At 34.8% G+C, this 18,287-nt stretch overlaps 1 protein-coding gene and 1 long non-coding RNA gene across 9 annotated transcripts in view; both read right to left on the bottom strand.

Moving 5' to 3' along the window:
- LOC127863864 (uncharacterized) overlaps positions 1–18,287 on the bottom strand; it is a 143,385-nt gene that overhangs the window by 30,618 nt on the left and 94,480 nt on the right. The window lies entirely within an intron of this gene.
- On the bottom strand, positions 1,775–18,024 carry LOC127863870 (uncharacterized). Its single transcript, XR_008041222.1, has 5 exons — positions 17,883–18,024; positions 14,378–14,439; positions 12,646–12,707; positions 6,837–6,942; positions 1,775–3,192 (listed from the first exon to the last, which is right to left on the bottom strand). It is a non-coding gene; the product is annotated as an uncharacterized LOC127863870 (long non-coding RNA).

The following is an 18,287-nucleotide window of genomic DNA, read 5'->3' as shown; positions in this document are numbered from 1 at the left end:
TAACAGAGGAGATGGTGTGAAAGGTGTTATATACAGCGTACGTTAATTAATTGCCTATAATGATCCAATTAAAGTTAATCGGTAGTTAAATGATTAAGTTTTTACTTTAAAAGGCATGTTTATCACAAAAAAATGATGTATTATAATGTACCTTGTGTCAAGGAATTTAAAAACACTTCAATTACGCGTTGTTTGTCGCATGCGATTTTTTTTATAATAGAACAAAGTTACTTAGTAATATGTATAAGGCGACTGAATTTAGCATAGTTTATTATTAGCTATATATATGTGCAAGTGAATACATGTGTACAAGTGAATGTGTTATGTGAAATGGAATATCCGTGTATTTTGTGTGCCAAGAGTGTACGTCCAAGGCAACAAGGGAGCTTGCTACTTACTAAGTACCACCGACGCCAGCAAACTTCAATGCAAGGCCATATAACCCGTCTGTGGACATTGTACAGACGAGACGAAGTGTCAGCGAAACACCCGAACAACTGAAAAACTTATTTTGTGAAAATTGTGAAATAAAAATTCTATGTTAAACTCTATTGATGTGTTTCTTATTTATGTGTTTTCATAAATAACGCGTCTCGAGCTCATTGCCAAATGAAAAGTTTGAATAAGGTACGAGCTAACCATAGGACGATTTGACTTGGGGACGAGTTGACCGAAAATGGGGAAGTGTTAACTTTGGAACGAGTTGACTGTAAACCATTAAATTTGATTGGTTAATAACTAGTGTAGTTATCCTCGATGAGTGTAGTGATGTGTAAATCATATTGACCACAGAGTTCACAGTGGGAAGACGTGCTTTTTGGACATTTTTGTAACGTACAACATTCGTTTATCTTCTTTCGTAAAAAGTTGCAGCGATGGACGAACGAGACATGTAAGAGCGAAGAGGTAGTAGTCAGGACCACACTATGATTGCTGAATTTCTCTCTTCCAGACCTCAGTATATTCAGATTATAACGTATCACAGGTACTTAAAAAAAATTAAACCTTATATACATGTATATTAAATATATATAAGGACCCATTTTTTTTCAAGTACCAGTGTAACGTATATTATGATGACCGAATTAAATATTTAATATATATATATATATATATATATATATATATATATATATATATATATATATATATATATAGTATTAATCTTCCCCCTGAACTCTGGGTTATACATAGAAAGCCGTTAATTAATTACTATTGAAATCATGCAGTAATTGCGCAATAGTCTATTCTGAGCTACGATCCCGAAAACAGTTTACAATACCAAATACAAATCATAAATGAGAAAACAAATCTTTATCTAAAGGCCCCCCTCATCGCATACCCAATGCTAAACTGTTGACTACGTCATTACAGATTCCGAATAGTTGTGTTGTTATCATTATATCACTGCAATATTTGACAATACAAGGATTGCTTATATGAAGCATAAAAAACATTCCCATGGTAACAGCACGGATGGCCTAGTGGGTTGAGTGGTAGACTTTCGATCCAAGGGTCATTAATTCGAGCCCAGTTGAGGATAAATCGTTTTCTTCCTTCATTTTTTTTTCTTTCATCATTGTTTTCTTTAATTGTATTCTTGTTTTTACTGGAGCTATTCATTTTCAATGTTTACATTTATCAAATTTAAAGCATTTAACGACAAACTTACAATAACATACATGTCAAAATCTGTAAAATGTTCCTTGTAATGAAAATATTGTTATACAGAATACATTTTGATCCTGTTCTACAAATAAACAAAAACGTCCTGTTTGTATTATCAAATTTATTTAGTATGTCCATCCTCATGATGCTACAGTAGAATCCAAAATATGCGTGCTACCACATTCACATGTGATATATTTTTATAGTCATTATACACAAATAAATATAATGTACACTGTAACTTTGGTCAAATGATCAATTATAACAGCTTGAATACAGGCTTGATTCAAACTTTGTCCCCCCCAAACCATTTTATTTGTAATTTCTTAGGAGTGTTTAATCCTTATTCAATACTGAGTCAGTAAGAAATATTATAAATGCATTATTTTAATTTACGGAAACATGCTTTGTCCAAAAAAATATACACATTGCAATAATGCTTATTTTGGATTCAAGACTCAACAATATTATTTAATATTTTCATAATTAGAACAAAACTTAAATATTTCTTAATTAGATAAAAACTAACAAATATATTCATATATATATACTACACGAATAATGAAACATTCATCCGAGACAATTGCCACATTGCTCAACATAGATGTCAGTAAGTCGCTTATTTTACTTGTATTCAGTGGTATTCAACATCATAGCTTCTTATTCCATTACCCCAAAAACAGCAGAAAGTATTGAGATGTATTATAACAATGACAAGCACGGGATTGTATCCCACATACAATATATGTGAAGTATGCATTGCAAATTTTAAATACATGTAACAAAATCATACCAACATATTGTATCATATATAGGAATATTCCAAACATGCAAATGTGATGTCACTATATACAATGTAACTTAACATGCCCGCTCTTTCAAGAGTTTTAGTTCAACAACATAGTTATTACATCTTGAATTTGACTGGTAACTTTATGCCAAATAATGGAAATAAATACAATTATGTGTTGTTACATAAATGTTTTATTTTATGCTGACCTATTAAAAAACTAAAATAAGTTATTCTTAACATTTTTAACTAGACCCTTGCCTTTTTTAATTATATCAATGCCGAAAAAAACTTGGTTTGGTAAATTTCCCATACCTCACACGTGAAATGTAATTTTAGTATAAGCTTCACTAAAACAATTTAAATCAATATGTATCAGTCAATTGCACAAGCAGTATTCACTCAGTTCCCTCAAAACTAAAAACATACATTAGCACTAAATGAAATGATTTCAAACACAATTCATCTGTCTCAAATTTTCACAAACCATTTGTAATTCCATTGTCCCACTGAGTGTTAAACAATAAGCACTGACAAGATAGTAATAAGCACAAGTAAAGATTCACATCACTTGTAAACCTCATATGCAACTTGAAATCAAATCATAAACACTCTATGTACACAGTCATGCAATTTCAAAACTTGTTTCCCTAATAATGATCGAAATGTCTCTTTTTTCTACAAGCATAGTTGACCAATCAGTCTTCCAATAAATTTTCATCTAGGTCTATGTCCTGAAAAACAAAAATTATATGTTTCTATTAAATTTCATGCTGATACAACAAACATCTCGTTGTTGCTGTTATTATTCGCATATTAAAGGGAATGGTTCACAGTTTGTTTGTTTTTTAAATATGTAATCAAATATGTTTCCTTTATTTTTTAATAGTCTTGATTAATAATAATTGCAAGATAAGATATTTTAATAAAAACTATTGCTTTTCCCAGGTTTCAAACCAGGGACCCCCTGAAGAAAAAGCTTATGCACTACCACTGCGTCATGATATATTGTAATCAACATATTTTTTAAATAATCGACAAAAATTGTTACACATTTCAAACGATGAATATTCATTATTGAACTTAGATACGTATTTTTAGGCATTTGTTGTCCCTTATAAAGTTAAATTTAATTTAAGACCTTTCTTACTAAATTCAAGTTTTAAAGGTTTCATTTCCAACCCTTCGATAAAGATGAGCAGAAAACAGCATAAAACCTGAACAGACTGTGAGTTACTCACAGGCTGTTCTGGTTTTATGCTGTTTGCCCATAGCCATTTTCACTTTGCTTCTAATGTTAAACCAAGTTGCCAAAAAACAAAAAAGTAACCAGAACACTTTGAAACTACACACAAGTTAAGTTCAAAAGCATCTTAAATAAAACGATGAAAATATTAACTGTTGATATTACTAAAAAAACTAAATGACATGTAAATTGTTAGAATCAAAAGAATATGTTAAAAAAAACTTTCATTTTTGATGAGAGTAAGAACAAGTATTACTTTGTTCTAGAAACTATAAATAAAAGACTAAACAATGGCTGTTTGTAAAACATGCATGCCCCCCATATGGGCTGTCAGTTGTAGTGGCAGCCATTGTGTGAATACGTTTTTTGTCACTGTGACCTTGACCTTTGACCTAGTGACCTGAAAATCAATAGGGGTCATCTGCCAGTCATGATCAATGTACCTATGAAGTTTCATGATCCTAGGCCTAAAAGTTCTTGAGTCAGGAAACCATTTTACTGTTTCGATTCAATGTGACCTTGACCTTTGACCTAGTGACCTGAAAATTCATGGAGGTCATCTGCCAGTCATGACCAATTTACCTATGAAGTTTTATGATCCTAGGCGTAAGCATTTTTGAGTTATCATCTGGAAACCATTTTACTATATCGAGTCACTGTAACCTTGACCTTTGACCAAGTGACCTGAAAATCAATAGGTATCATCTGCCAGGCATGATCAATGTTCCTATGAAGTTTCATGATCCTAGGCGTAAGCATTTTTGAGTTATCATCCGGAAACCATTTTACTGTTTCGAGTCACTGTGACCATGACCTTTGACCTAATGACCTGAAAATCAATAGGGGTCATTGCCAGTCATGATCAATGTACCTATGAAGTTTCATGATCCTAGGCCTAAGCGTCCTTGAGTCATCATCCAGAAACCATCTGGTGGACGGACCGACCGACCGACGGACGGACTGACGGACCGACCGACATGTGCAAAACAATATACCCCCTCTTCTTCGAAGGGAGGCATAATAATGTAATAACATCAAAAATAAAACAATAACATCACCAAACAAGGGACAAAATTGTCACAAAACCAGGTTTTCATTGTAAAAAAAAATCTGATAAAGGGAGACAACTCAAACTGAACTTTTGAAATGAACAAACAAAATTAACCCCCTTTGTAAGTTTGTTTTAGAATAAATATATTTTTAGTCGTGGCGACCTTGACATTGGAGATATTGATGTGATTCTTTCGTGCGACACACCGTCCCATGATGGTGAACAAATGTGGCAAATGATTTTAAAATCTCATAATGAATGACATAGTTATAGCCCAGAGAAGCTCATTTATGGCTATTTTTTACCTTTGAACTCAAAGTGTGACCTTGACCTTGGAGATATTGACGTAATTTTTTCGCGCGACACACCGTCTAATGATGGTTAACAAATGTGCCAAATGATTTTAAAATCTCACAATGAACGACAAAGTTATGGCCCGGACAAGCTTCTTCCGCCCGCCAGCCAGCCAGCCAGCCCGCCCGCATTCGCCAATCTAATTACCAGTTTTTTCCTTCGGAAAACCTGGTTAAAAACCTGGTTAATAAAAACAAAATAGTTGCATGGAAACCTGTTGTGGGAATATAATTACAACTTTTTACATTTTCAAATAAACGCTGCATTCTGAGTGGATAATCTGCCTAATGTGACATATGTTATAGACACTGTGAACCCACTCTGTGTGTGATTTAATTTAAAAATATTTACAACTGTTATAATTTTTCATCAACAAGAGGCCAAATGACTAGATTGTATTGCTTGAATCTTAGCGACGTCGTTTTCCATTTGTTTATAGTGAAATTACATTATTGTTGGGCACATTTTTTTAAATATTTTGTTATTCAAGAAAGTTGAAACCAAAACTCAAACGAGATAAAAACACAAGCAACTTAAAGTCGGTTAAGGCCCTTATAGTTCAATAAATTGCAGCTTTTTTACACATTATGTCATTATTATAAGAATTCAATAACATGCATGTCATTGGCTGGTATATGAACTGTCATGAAAAAGAGTTGTTTTTATGAATATAAGGCGATAGTTTCGCTAACAGTTTATGCACCGCTTAAAAGTTGATTAAAACGCTATTCATTTTTTAAATAAACAAGAGATGTGTTCGTCAGAAACACAATGCCCCCTATTGCGCCGCTTTGATTTTTTTTTTTGATCTTTGACCTTGAAGAATGACCTTTACCCTGAACTTTCACCACTCAAAATGTGCAGCTTCATGAGAACGCCGCTTTGAATATTTTTTTTGACCTTTGACCTTGAACTTCCACCACTCAAAATGTGCAGCTTCATGAGATGCACATGAATGCCAAATATCAAGTTGCTATCTTGAATATTAAAAAAGTTATGGCCAATGTTAAAGTTTTTTCGGACGGACGGACAGACTGACATACTGACTGATGGACAGTTTAACTGCTATATGCCACCCTACCGGGGGCATAAAAACAGTGACATTAAGTACACATGTTCACGTCTAATCTACCACGCTACATGTTCACCATGCATAGAATTCGAACTACCTGTGTGCCCCCTGTATCAACTCCCTATCAAACCAAACAACAACAAGCATTAATTCAGTTCAGCTGGCTTCCGAGAAAACTCGGTTTAATACATGTGCGAAAATTGTCATTACAGATTAGCCTGCAACGTCGTTTATGGTGTATTTACATTAAAAGAAGTCTCTTCTCAGCCAAAATCAAGTACTGATAAGCCTGTACAAACTGCACAGGTCAATCTGAGATTACACTTTATGAGGCTAAATTAGACTTCATTAGATATCCTCAAAACAAATGTTCCTTTTTTGATCCAAGAAACAGTAAAGACAGATTTTCTAGTGAAGTTATACATTTTGAAGATAATATAGACAACTTCTCTTGAACAGCTTCCTATAAGATCTATGTTAACCAAGGGCAATAACACAACACTGTTACCAAACACTGCATCATTGCCAACCACAATTTTCAACTAAGATTCCTTTACAAGCATGGGACATTTCCACTCTCTAAGAGTAAGATACTTATGTCTGAATTTCTGTCCAAGTTTTCAAACACCAGCAATTTACTCTCCAAGATACTTACGTCTGTATTTACATCCAAGTTTTCAAGGTCAAGTTCGAGCTCCTTTTCAAGGTCAGCCATCTCTTTGGCCCCCAGTTTGGGCTGCTGCAGGTTGGCTTGATGATTCCTTAAAAATGCAAATATAAACAATGTCAAACTCCAGTTGCAGTCACAGCAGATTATTCTTATCATGTACTATAGCAGTCCACTTGGAAAATGGGGCTGCACTGCTGGCTGGTTTGGGGCCTGTTATGTATGATCCGTGCTCCGTGAAACGGAGTTTAATGCATGTGCATAAAGTGTCGTCCCAGATAGGTCTATGCAGCACACAGAAGCAAATAAGGGACGACACTTTCTGCTTTATCTGTATTTGTGTTTTTAAAAGACTTCTTTCAAATGAAAATTTGTATAAAAGCAGAAAAATACAAATTGCAACTGTATTTTTGTTCCTTCACAATTAATTCTCTGAATTTATTTAAGTCTTGCCTTGGTAATAAATGTGTCTTGTTCTGTGAAAGCTGGTCATGATGCATGTGCACAGGCTAATCAGGGACGACACTTCCCGCTTAAACTTGATTTTTGGTAAGAAGAGACTTCCTTGAAACTAAAAATACCATTAAAGCGGAAAGTGTCGTCTCTGATAAGCCTGTGCAGACTGCACAGGCTAATCTGGGACGACACTTTGCGCACATGAATTAAGCCCAGTTTTCTCAGAACAAGACACATTTAGTTTCACTTTGTTTATGTATGAACCTCACTCTGGGATAACTAGGCTTAACGCATGTGCATTTAGCTGCGTGTTAGATTAGCATGTGCAGTCCACACAGGCTAATCATGGACAACACTTTCACTTTCATTGAATCTTTTTTAAAGGAAGTATATTCTTACTCTTTGCACTTTAATCCTATATTTTGTTTAAAGAAAGTATCTTTATAGAGAAAATATAGTTTTAAAAGAATGTGTCATCCTTGATTAGCCAGTACAGACTGCACAGGCTAATCTGGGACGACACTTAACACACATGCATTAAGCCCCATTTTCTCATAGCCAGGGTTAGTTTATTTGAGGTATGTGACCTATTCAACCAACACAAAATTACCATTATGTAGTCTATAAAATATAATCAAACATATTCCTGTTTATTAATGCATTTCAAAGAATATCATTTGGATTATGTAACCATGCAATTTTTAACCACTGATAAATAAAAACCAATATGTTTCTTCAATTAAACGGTAGACGAAAATACATTTCAACCTCTTTAGGTTGTTAATTTTTTAGTTTTGAGGATATTAAGGGAAAGATCTATGGAGCAAAGTAACACCCTGCTAAACCCTGCCCCTTTTTGCAGAACACTGTACCTTGTTTGATCTGAGATCATTACCTGTTTATGTTTGGATTATGTCAACATGTTTGGATTCTGTCAAGTTTGGATTATGTCAACAAGTTTGGATAATGTTAAAATGTGCAAACGTTTAAAGTCTGGACTACAGACCAATGAACATTCAACTCCTTGTTTTCCAATATCTCAAGTCCCTGGATTAAAGTGTACACTGCTCTTAAGGCTGTTACAAGCATTATCTATACATGTATATGAACTAAGATGACCAGTGATTAAGTTCATGAAATACATTGATTCTTTGCATTAACTTGACAGTAAACAACAATAAGAGTTGATTCTTTAGTTAAACAACCACAACAACAACAAACAGCAAGCTGATCTTATCATCAATTACACATTATCATGCTTATGAAAATAGTCCGTGCTTGCATAAACATATGCTTCCTGAAGTATATCGGGCTTTTTTCCTTCTTTAGCAAGGGCCTTATAAAGGCCCCTTCCCCCAAGAGAAAGGCCTCTTTTTCAAAGAGAATTTCTAAAAAATTATGCAATTCTAAAATTTCAAGCTTATTTTTTATCATGTATTCAAACTCAGATTGGTTTTTGCACTTGTTTCAAGAGTTAAACGGTTATCATATATCAGTATATGGGCTCTTTACTTCCCCTTTGCTATGCCAATGCATAACAAATATTATATTTTGTGCATACTGGTATTTAAAGATATTGCGTAAAGATCAACATCAGATTAATGTTGGCAAAATATACAAGAAAAATATTAATAAAAATATCTCTAAACTTTTGCAATAGAAATATTATTTAAAAAATTTCACAAAATAAATAATAATACATCATCTGAACTATTAATAAATGCTAATGACATACTCAAATTTAATATCAACAATCAAGGTCTCAACAAAATATAAGGTAAGAAATTCCATGCAATAGCAAAAAAAAATCATGGACAAAAACAAATATGAAACTACCACAAACATATAAGTTCCCTTTTTACCGTAAATTGAGAATGAAAGGTCTGACACCACAGCAATATTTGAAACTCGTTCTAGGAAAACTGGGCTTAATGCCTGTGCATTAAGTGTCCTTCCCCAATTTCCTGTGTATTAACCACAGGCTTATCAGGGACCACACTTTTGGCTTTTATGGAAGTTTTTCGTTGAAAGTAAGTATCTTCTAACTAAAAATCAGGTTTAGAAGGAGATTGTCATCCATGATTAGCCTGTGCAGATTGCACAGACAAAACGGACAGACACTTTACGCACATGCAATAAGTCCCATTTTCCCAAAACAAGGTCCAAATATGAAACAACCAAAACCACAAGGTTCACAAGGTTTCCAATTCTCTGTGGGTGGAAAATTAAAGGTCCAGCACCACAGCATGACCTTTCATGATAAAACAACCACCAATAATCCAATCTTGAAGGGTTGACCTTTGACCTTGTGGCCTGAAAATCAATAGGGGTCATCTGCGAGTCATGATCAATCTACCTATCAAGTTCCATGGTCCTAGGCCTAAGCGTTCTTGAGTTATCATCCGGAAACCATTTTACTATTTCGGGTCACCATGACCTTGACCTTTGACCTAGTGACATCAAAATCAATAGGGGTCATCTGCCAATCATGACCAATGTTCCTAATAAGATTCATGATCCTAGGCCCAAGCGTTCTTGAGTTATCATCCAGAAACCACCTGGTGGACAGACCGACAGACCGACCGACCGACATGTGCAAAGCAATATACCCCCTCTTCTTCAAAGTGGGGCATTACTATGGTATCATGTTGCAACTATTTAAAGTAAATATTTGTAATTAAATGAAGATTCATAGTTATTATATAAATCTTTATTTAACAATGTAGTCTGAAAAAAAAATGTAGTTTTAGGTCGCAGGTCAGCATATAAGGTAGTCGTGAAGATAAATAAACTCTGACATTCACACGTTGTTTTAGGTCGGCCTTCCCATCAAGGACAAGGTAATCAGGTTGATCCTGATGACTAGTTTATACACTGACATACAACTATCAATATATTGCAGAGTTTACTACTCTGATACGAATTATTTAATTTTGATCTAATACTAGTTAAAATAAATGTGAGTTTAAACTATCATTTGTGTTTTTTCTATGTAATTACAACCTTATTCAAGGTGAATAGAAGAACCCGGGTATAAAACAATCCTATTACAATTGCAATTACAACCACACAAATTGATAAATATAATTTATAATAAGATTAATAATTAGATTGTTATGCGACTTAGTCGTCATCAATTTCGACTAGCATTTGTTAGATTAATTACCCAGTACGCAGATTAGGCAAAAGACAGTCAAAATATTTTACAGGACAGACCGGCTGCCGAGTAGAGCACATTGAAAGGCCAGTTGTAAATTTCACTAGTTGCAATAATTCAACTATCAGCTTTATGGTCACAATATACCAAAAGATTTCCTTAACACATTCAATGTAAAACCGACAACTTCAACGAAAATAAAGTCAAACTTTAGTGCGTAGACACCCCCATACCCATACCTTTTCTTAAAGAGCATGCCAAGCCGAATGGATTTAAACAATAACAAGAGCACCGCCTTGCGGGTGCAGACCGCTCATCTATTTCCTTTTTAAAGGTGAAGGGACTCTCATTTTCAATCACAAAGGAGGGAGGGATGGAGTGAAGAGGGGTGCATTGTGTGGGGGTGTGGACATTTATTACATTATCTTCCAAAAATGCGAAAAAAAAATGGGTGGGGTGGGGGTGGGGGGTGGGGGTGGTGGTGATGGGGATTCTTGGATGTAATGGTTGGACGGTATTTCAAACATAAAATAATAAAAATAAATATTTGTGTTTTTTAACTGTTTCCAAAAAAAAATGGGGGGGGGTGAGGTGGGGGGTATAGTGTGAGGGTGTGGTGGTAATTTGTGAGATGATCTTAAAAATAAAAAAATAAAAATTTAGGGGGGGGGATTCGGGTGGGGGGATGGGGGTGGGGGGGGGGATTCTTGGGTGCGATGGTTGGACGGTATTTCAAACATAAAATAATCAAAATAAATAGTTTTGTTTTTTAACCGTTTAAAAAAAATAATTTGGGGAGGGGCTGGGGTGAGGTGGGGGGTATAGTGTGAGGGTGTGGTGGTCATTTGTGAGATGATCTTAAAAAAAAAAAAAAAAAAATAGGGGGGGGGAAGGGGGTGTCACGGGCGATGGTTTGGGTGGAGTCTATTGTGGTATGTCAGGTAAGAGTAGTTTTGTCAAAGTATAAATCAATTCTAATCATAAATAAAGAAGTTATGGCAATTTTAGCAAAATTTAATAATTTGACCTTGAGAGTCAAGGTCATTCAAAGGTCAAGGTAAAATTCAACTTGCCAGGTACAGTAACCTCATGATAGCATGAAAGTATTTGAAGTTTGAAAGCAATAGCCTGGATACTTAAGAAGTAAAGTGGATCGAAACACAAAATTTAACCATATATTCAAAGTTACTAAGTCAAAAAAGGGCCATAATTCCGTAAAAATGACATCCAGAGTTATGCAACTTGTCCTTTTACTGTACCCTTATGATAGTTTGCGAGTGTTCCAAGTATGAAAGCAATATCTATGATACTTTAGGAGTAAAGTGGACCAAAACACAAAACTTAACCAAACTTTCAATTTTCTAAGTATAAAGGGCCCATAATTCCGTCCAAATGCCAGTCAGAGTTACATAACTTTGCCTGCACAGTCCCCTTACGATAGTTAATAAGTGTTGCAAGTATGAAAGCAATAGCTTTGATACTGTAGGAATAAAGTGGACCTAAACACAAAACATAACCAAATTTTCAATTTTCTAAGTATAAAAAGGGCACATAATTCTGTCAAAATGCCAGTCAGAGTTACATTACTTTGCCTGCACAGTCCCCTTATGATAGTTAGTAAGTGTTGCAAGTATGAAAGCAATAGCTTTGATACTTAAGGAATAAAATGGACCTAAACACAAAACTTAACCAAAATTTTCAATTTTCTAAGTATAAAAAGGGCACATAATTCTGTCAAAATGCACGCCAGAGTTATCTAAGTTTGCCTGCCCAGTCCCCTCATGATAGTAAGTAAGTGTACCAAGTTTGAATGCAATAGCATTGATACTTTCTGAAAAAAGTGGACCTAAACGCAAAACTTAACCAAAATTTTCAATTTTCTAAGTATAAAAAGGGCACATAACTCAGTCAAAATGCACGCCAGAGTTATCTAACTTTGCCTGCCCAGTCCCCTCATGATAGTAAGTAAGTGTACCAAGTTTGAATGCAATAGCATTGATACTTTCTGAGAAAAGTGGACCTAAACGCAAAACTTAACCGGACGCCAACGCCGACGCCAAGGTGATGACAATAGCTCATAATTTTTTTTCAAAAAATAGATGAGCTAAAAAAGATAGATCATGCAGTATGTAAGAAAGAACTTGACGCGAATCAATGGTCACTGTTTCAAGGCCACCTTTTTACCGGCTGATCTCTAGTTGATGAGGGTTTCCCGCCATCTGTCAAAATCTCATGTAGTCTCCAACCTATAAGCAAAACACTGAATTTGTAGTATACAACAATGTTTTCCCTACCACATGCACACAGAAATATTCAAAAATAAAGTCATGGCAAGTGCCCATACAGAGAATTGTGTCTTCAAATAAATGACGTTCCATTCTTTAGAGGGTATAGCATTAAACACAAAAATGATTTAGTATATTGTAACCTAAAGGAGAAATATATTCTAATTAAAATGTGTTTTTATTGCATATTATTATCTTCCTATTCATATTGCACCAATATATTAAGTTTGGCTGGATTATCTGTCCATTTGGCCATTTTATATCATATTTTTACACGCTGGTGTGGTCCGTCCGAAGAAGGCGATTTTAGTCCTGTAAAGCTTACATGTAAATGTCCCTTTACGATTTAAAGCTGTTGTGTTCAATATCTGCAACAATATACCAAAACAAACCAAATGGATAGGCACGTTGGGCTTATGCAGGGTGGGGAAAGAATGAATTTGTTAGATATTTTAACTCTAAGCAATTTTGATAATGTCTCTTTAGTGTTTTTTTTTTAAATCACTCCAAAAATGTCAATTTCAAAGCAAAAAAATATCCAATTTCATCCAAAACAATAAACAAATTAGTAACAATGAGAGATCAAAGATACTTTAAAGTGTAGAAATCAATAAGATTCCAATAACTTGTTGTTGCGCAACAATAAAAGTGTGAAATCTTGTAAGCGCCTTGTCGCTCTGAGACCCTTTATTTACCAGCAGCCAATGATATAGTCTAGCATATAATGTCGTGGGTGCCTTTAAACTGCAGCAGATGGTCAATATGCACTGCCAGCTCTCAATTAGAGTTTCAAGAGAATACACAATTTCATATTTTGGGCACAAAATTAATACTTTCCACTATTTTTATGGTGGCAATCAGGTCAAAATGGAGGTTCATAACTGAGCGAAAGAAAAAAATGCTCATGTTGGGTGTTTAGACTGGAAGGAAAGGTTAAAATGTACAAGATACATATATGTAGGCAAGCATTATAAGCTTAGCAATGAGGTTCCATGTACTAACAGGGGCAGAAAGGGAGCTCAGATCAATGTAGGCTTCCTGAAAGGGGTTTCTAGTACTTCTTCTGGGGACACAGCTTCACGCAGAATTCTCAACACAACAAATATCATCGATCCGTGTCACCTTTGTATGCAAAGACACGCGAATAAGATCAATACTTCCCTTACATTACTGAATGAGTGAAGCATGTACCAAATAAAAAACAAAATTGGTTGCTGAAAGTGCCACATTTTGGCAAAAAGATCTCTCTAAGGTAATTACATGATGAAGGGGACACTTGCTACAACAATTATGTTTAAGTCCGACACGACATCCTTTCAAGCCAGAACATTAACAGTAAGTATATTGTGAGAAAACAATACCAAACACAAGCTAATTGTAGGGTTACAAGTAGCAAATCAACTCAGTTGTACTGCATACATGCTCAGGAACAAGGATAAACCTGTTAAGCTGCCAGCAAAGCACGAGCTTAACGTGTCGGGACGCGGAACAATAGATTCAAACTGCACGGAGAATTGCACAACAGCAAGGGTTTGAGTGACGACAAACCTGATCATGGCAGTATTTCACACCTTAAGCATCATTTATATTCTTATTTGCTTGTGTACATGATAATAATTTAGTATTATTACCTATTTTGTCATCAATAACCCTTATGCAGTGGCCCTTGGCTTAGTCGCAGACATTCCTCTACCTGAAAAAGTCAAAATACCCAATAGAAATAGATATAAAACGAAAAAAACACATGCATTTATGTATTTTAAGTGTATTTCTATGAATAATATGAAGTGATAAAGCTTGTTATATTCATGATTGTACTAAACATGAATGCTGGCTCAGCTAAGCATCTGTTGCACTGTCCAAACTGTAAAAATGTCCGCCATTCCATGTCAGTGAAATGGGGCTCTGTTTGAATGTTAATGCTTTACGCACAAGCTATTGTTGCATTACTGGATCACGGAGACCCAGGCGTTGAATTCTGACTTCATGTAGCACATTTATGCTACACAGTCAACCAATATGCCTTTGAATTTAAGTTGGAAAGCAATTTAGCCCTTATTCGGCTATATAAGGGTGGGGGATCAACTTGAAAAAACAACTATTCCAGGTCAAATCATCTGAATTCATGCAGTTAATGCACTTATAATCTTCTCTTTTGCTAAGAAATGACCACAATCAGCTTTCCCAGTCATATTTCGCACTTGCAGATGATTTTTCATTTTTACCTAAAGTTAGTTTAAGGTTCATGTAGAGGCTTCAATTTGAAAAATGTGGGACCCCTAGCATTGAACTCAAATTTGACTAAAGGAAGAGTGCCACATTGAAAATGTATACATATATGCTTTAACGGATGTTTTCCTTCAAACTGCTACCAATTTTGTACATCAACGTATCATAACATCCACAAAATCAATCAAAATACAAAGCGATTTTAACAATAAAATATACATTATTTTCAAAAATCTGAATCATGTTTATTCAACGTATTTCGGCGGAAAATTATATAACTAGTAATTAATATCGACATTGACGAGGGCAAATTACGCTTAAATAGTAAATAAAGTTAACATATCTAGAAATATCAAAACTCAACACATGTCATTTCATCACCATGGGGGCAGCCATTTTTAAATTAATACAATCAGGGATCATATTTTTTTCGGTTTTGTCGGTCCTAGACCGATTGGGGCCATGAAAGACCGATTGAAAATCCCAAACAGTCGGTCCGATTCTGTTCGCTATTAAAATTCCCATGTCATGAAATCGATTACACAGTGTACATGCTAACACACCCTAATGACATTCTTATCTCGATAAGGTGTGATAAACCATCCGCTGCAGTCTCTAAACCGGTCAGGACCGGTTTATTGCACGTAAGACCAAGAATCAAAAACTTGTGAACAGCGGATTAAAGACGCATCCGAAAAGACGCGTCTGAATGCACGCGCTGTAACTAAGCAAAACATGCAGATACATTTTCCACCAGCGTAATAATCCGGTAATATAATTATGAATGAAAGTCGCGGATCTGATCGACAGAACAGCCGAAAGTTATTTTTATGGGCGGAACTTCACATAAAATAGTACACAAGAAAAATAATATACATTGAATAAATCTTTAGTAAAACCGTTTAAGAAACGAAATAATTCGTGTACTTTATACTTTGTTGTTGAATAACTCACGACCGGAAAATTAGATGCGTGGTTTCAAATGCTTCGCTCTCGTGATTAAATCCCTACGCATCTAAACTATCGGCCGTGGGTTATTTGACAACAAATTATTTCTTAATTATTTGGTTTGTTGTTGTCAGTAGCCAACCTACGCACAGACATTTGTTTGGTTCAGTGCATGTTTGTTAGCTATTATCGAGTCGACAACAATTTAAAACATCGGTATAGACTTACACAGATTAATAATATTGACAACGATGAAAAAAGTCTGATAAAACAGCACACGAAACAACAATGAAATACCAAATGATAAAACCAGTTGATCAAAACTCGTTCCGTTAAAAAAAATGCATAAGGAAATTTTACTTGTACATGTATTATACCACCTTTATGAATGGCAAAATCAATGGTATATATTTTAGCGTAATTTGTCATGATTTCGAATATACATTTTCGGATACTTTTCCCCATTTATATCCGGACCGATTGATGTTGCGGGAAAATATGATCCCTGAATACAATAGAAAGAAACATGCTTAAAACTCACTCATCGCCTAATTGACATTCCAAACGGTTGACGATGACAAATGCATTGGATTGTACTCTTTCCGTTGATGTTTGCAAACTGTATGATCAGACCTCATAAACACTCAAAAGAATAACTATGTAAGAAGCATTTCACCAATGTTTACAATCGTTGTCGAATCACATTGCTTATATTATTGCGCATAAAACAGCACGCTTACAGACTGACAGAAAGATCGATACGTAACTCCGTTCAATTCATCACGGTATACTATTATAATGATACTATATTATTATATATCGCTTAAAGCCTTTAACAATCTAAAAGTAGAAATAATTCTTTTAAACGGAGTTTTTAATAATGAAAGTGAAAACAACGGAAGTTGGATGGATATTCTGTGAGATGCACTTCGGCTCCAGAAAAGCAATACAAATAAACTAAAAAAGACGTGTAAGGGACAATTTTCAGCTGGAAAATATTTGAAATAGGGTAAGTGATGATATCTCTACGTGGTCATTTCTGTTATTTAGTGAGATCTCTTGCTGATTAATGTTAATAGTTGTTTTACTAGTTGCCACCCAACTGTCAAAATAAGATATGTGTTTTCTCAGGTATGTGTATACACATACCCGGTTTTCTCACCACTGCATGTGGTTTCGACCGATTTGTTTTGCACGTTTTTCTATGGAGCACAGCGATGGCCACGCTTTCAAAATGGGTAGAAGGAATCGAAATATAAAATCAATCGGTTTGCCAATTTCTTTATATTCCTTTACAATTTTATATGTTGTCTGCAATCTATTTCAATTTGAGATGGTTTAAAATTTGCAATTTGGTTGAGAGGTAAATAACAAAATTGTTAAGCCTTTGAAATATAATTGTGACCCTTATTATCCACCATACCTGGATTTTTAAAAAGTAGTTACGTTTTAGTTATTTTTAGAACTTTGTTTAGGAAATTTATCCAAAAAAGGCAGTTGAATAAAAACTCATTTGTTGTTTTATGACAATAATTTTCTGTGAAATGTTGCTAACTTGACCTTGTATATGTATATAGCTTTGTATTCATTCAACTTAAGGTAGTGCATATCCTTCCTAACTTTAGATTGTTGTAAATTAGTGTAAAATGTATTGGTTTTAAACCAAAATATGAATAAAGCACACAATTATTGAATGTCAAAAATGTGTTTGTTATTCTATCCGTCTTAAGCTTTATAATGAAATATAGTTTGACCATATTGTACCACATTGAATGAAGAAAAACCAAAGCGAAGTTTTAATGAATTTTATACCCCCTCCCCCCCCCCATGAACCTTAAACCCAATGGTAATGGGTTGCTGATAGTTGCAATGCGCTCTCTCTTGGCCATGGGTGCAAAATGTTATCAACAGTGCAAGGGTTAAGGAACACTGAAACTGCAAGAACTTATACAAGTTTACCTGTCTAAACCACAAACTCATGCAAATGGTACCATTAAAGCAAGCAATAATTGGTTTTTTATTGACTTCGTCTTTCTTTCGTACTTTTTATCTACCATATTGGATCAGTTCGCAATTTCCCGAATTAAAGTGTCGCTGTCGGGTGCTGGACGTTTCGTGCCACTACCAGTTCGTGCCACTGATATTTGTGTAGGAGGGCATTGGACGTTTCGTCCCACTGATAATACATAGGCGGATAGGTGTTAATAATACCGTATACGTGTGAAATCATAACAGGAAACTTTCGCACCTTTGATTGTAACATCTGTTCAATGGGAAAACAACAATGTTTTTTTTTTCAAGATTGTTTGTTTAAGAGTCAATTTAAATGCTTCATATAATACATTAACAATACATTACATAAAT

Source organism: Dreissena polymorpha, unplaced genomic scaffold (assembly GCF_020536995.1).
Source record: "Dreissena polymorpha isolate Duluth1 unplaced genomic scaffold, UMN_Dpol_1.0 chrUn051, whole genome shotgun sequence".
Taxonomy (NCBI): Eukaryota; Metazoa; Mollusca; class Bivalvia; order Myida; family Dreissenidae; genus Dreissena; species Dreissena polymorpha.
The sequence above is the reverse complement of the archived record's forward strand: the minus strand, read 5'-3'. Positions and strand labels throughout refer to the sequence as shown.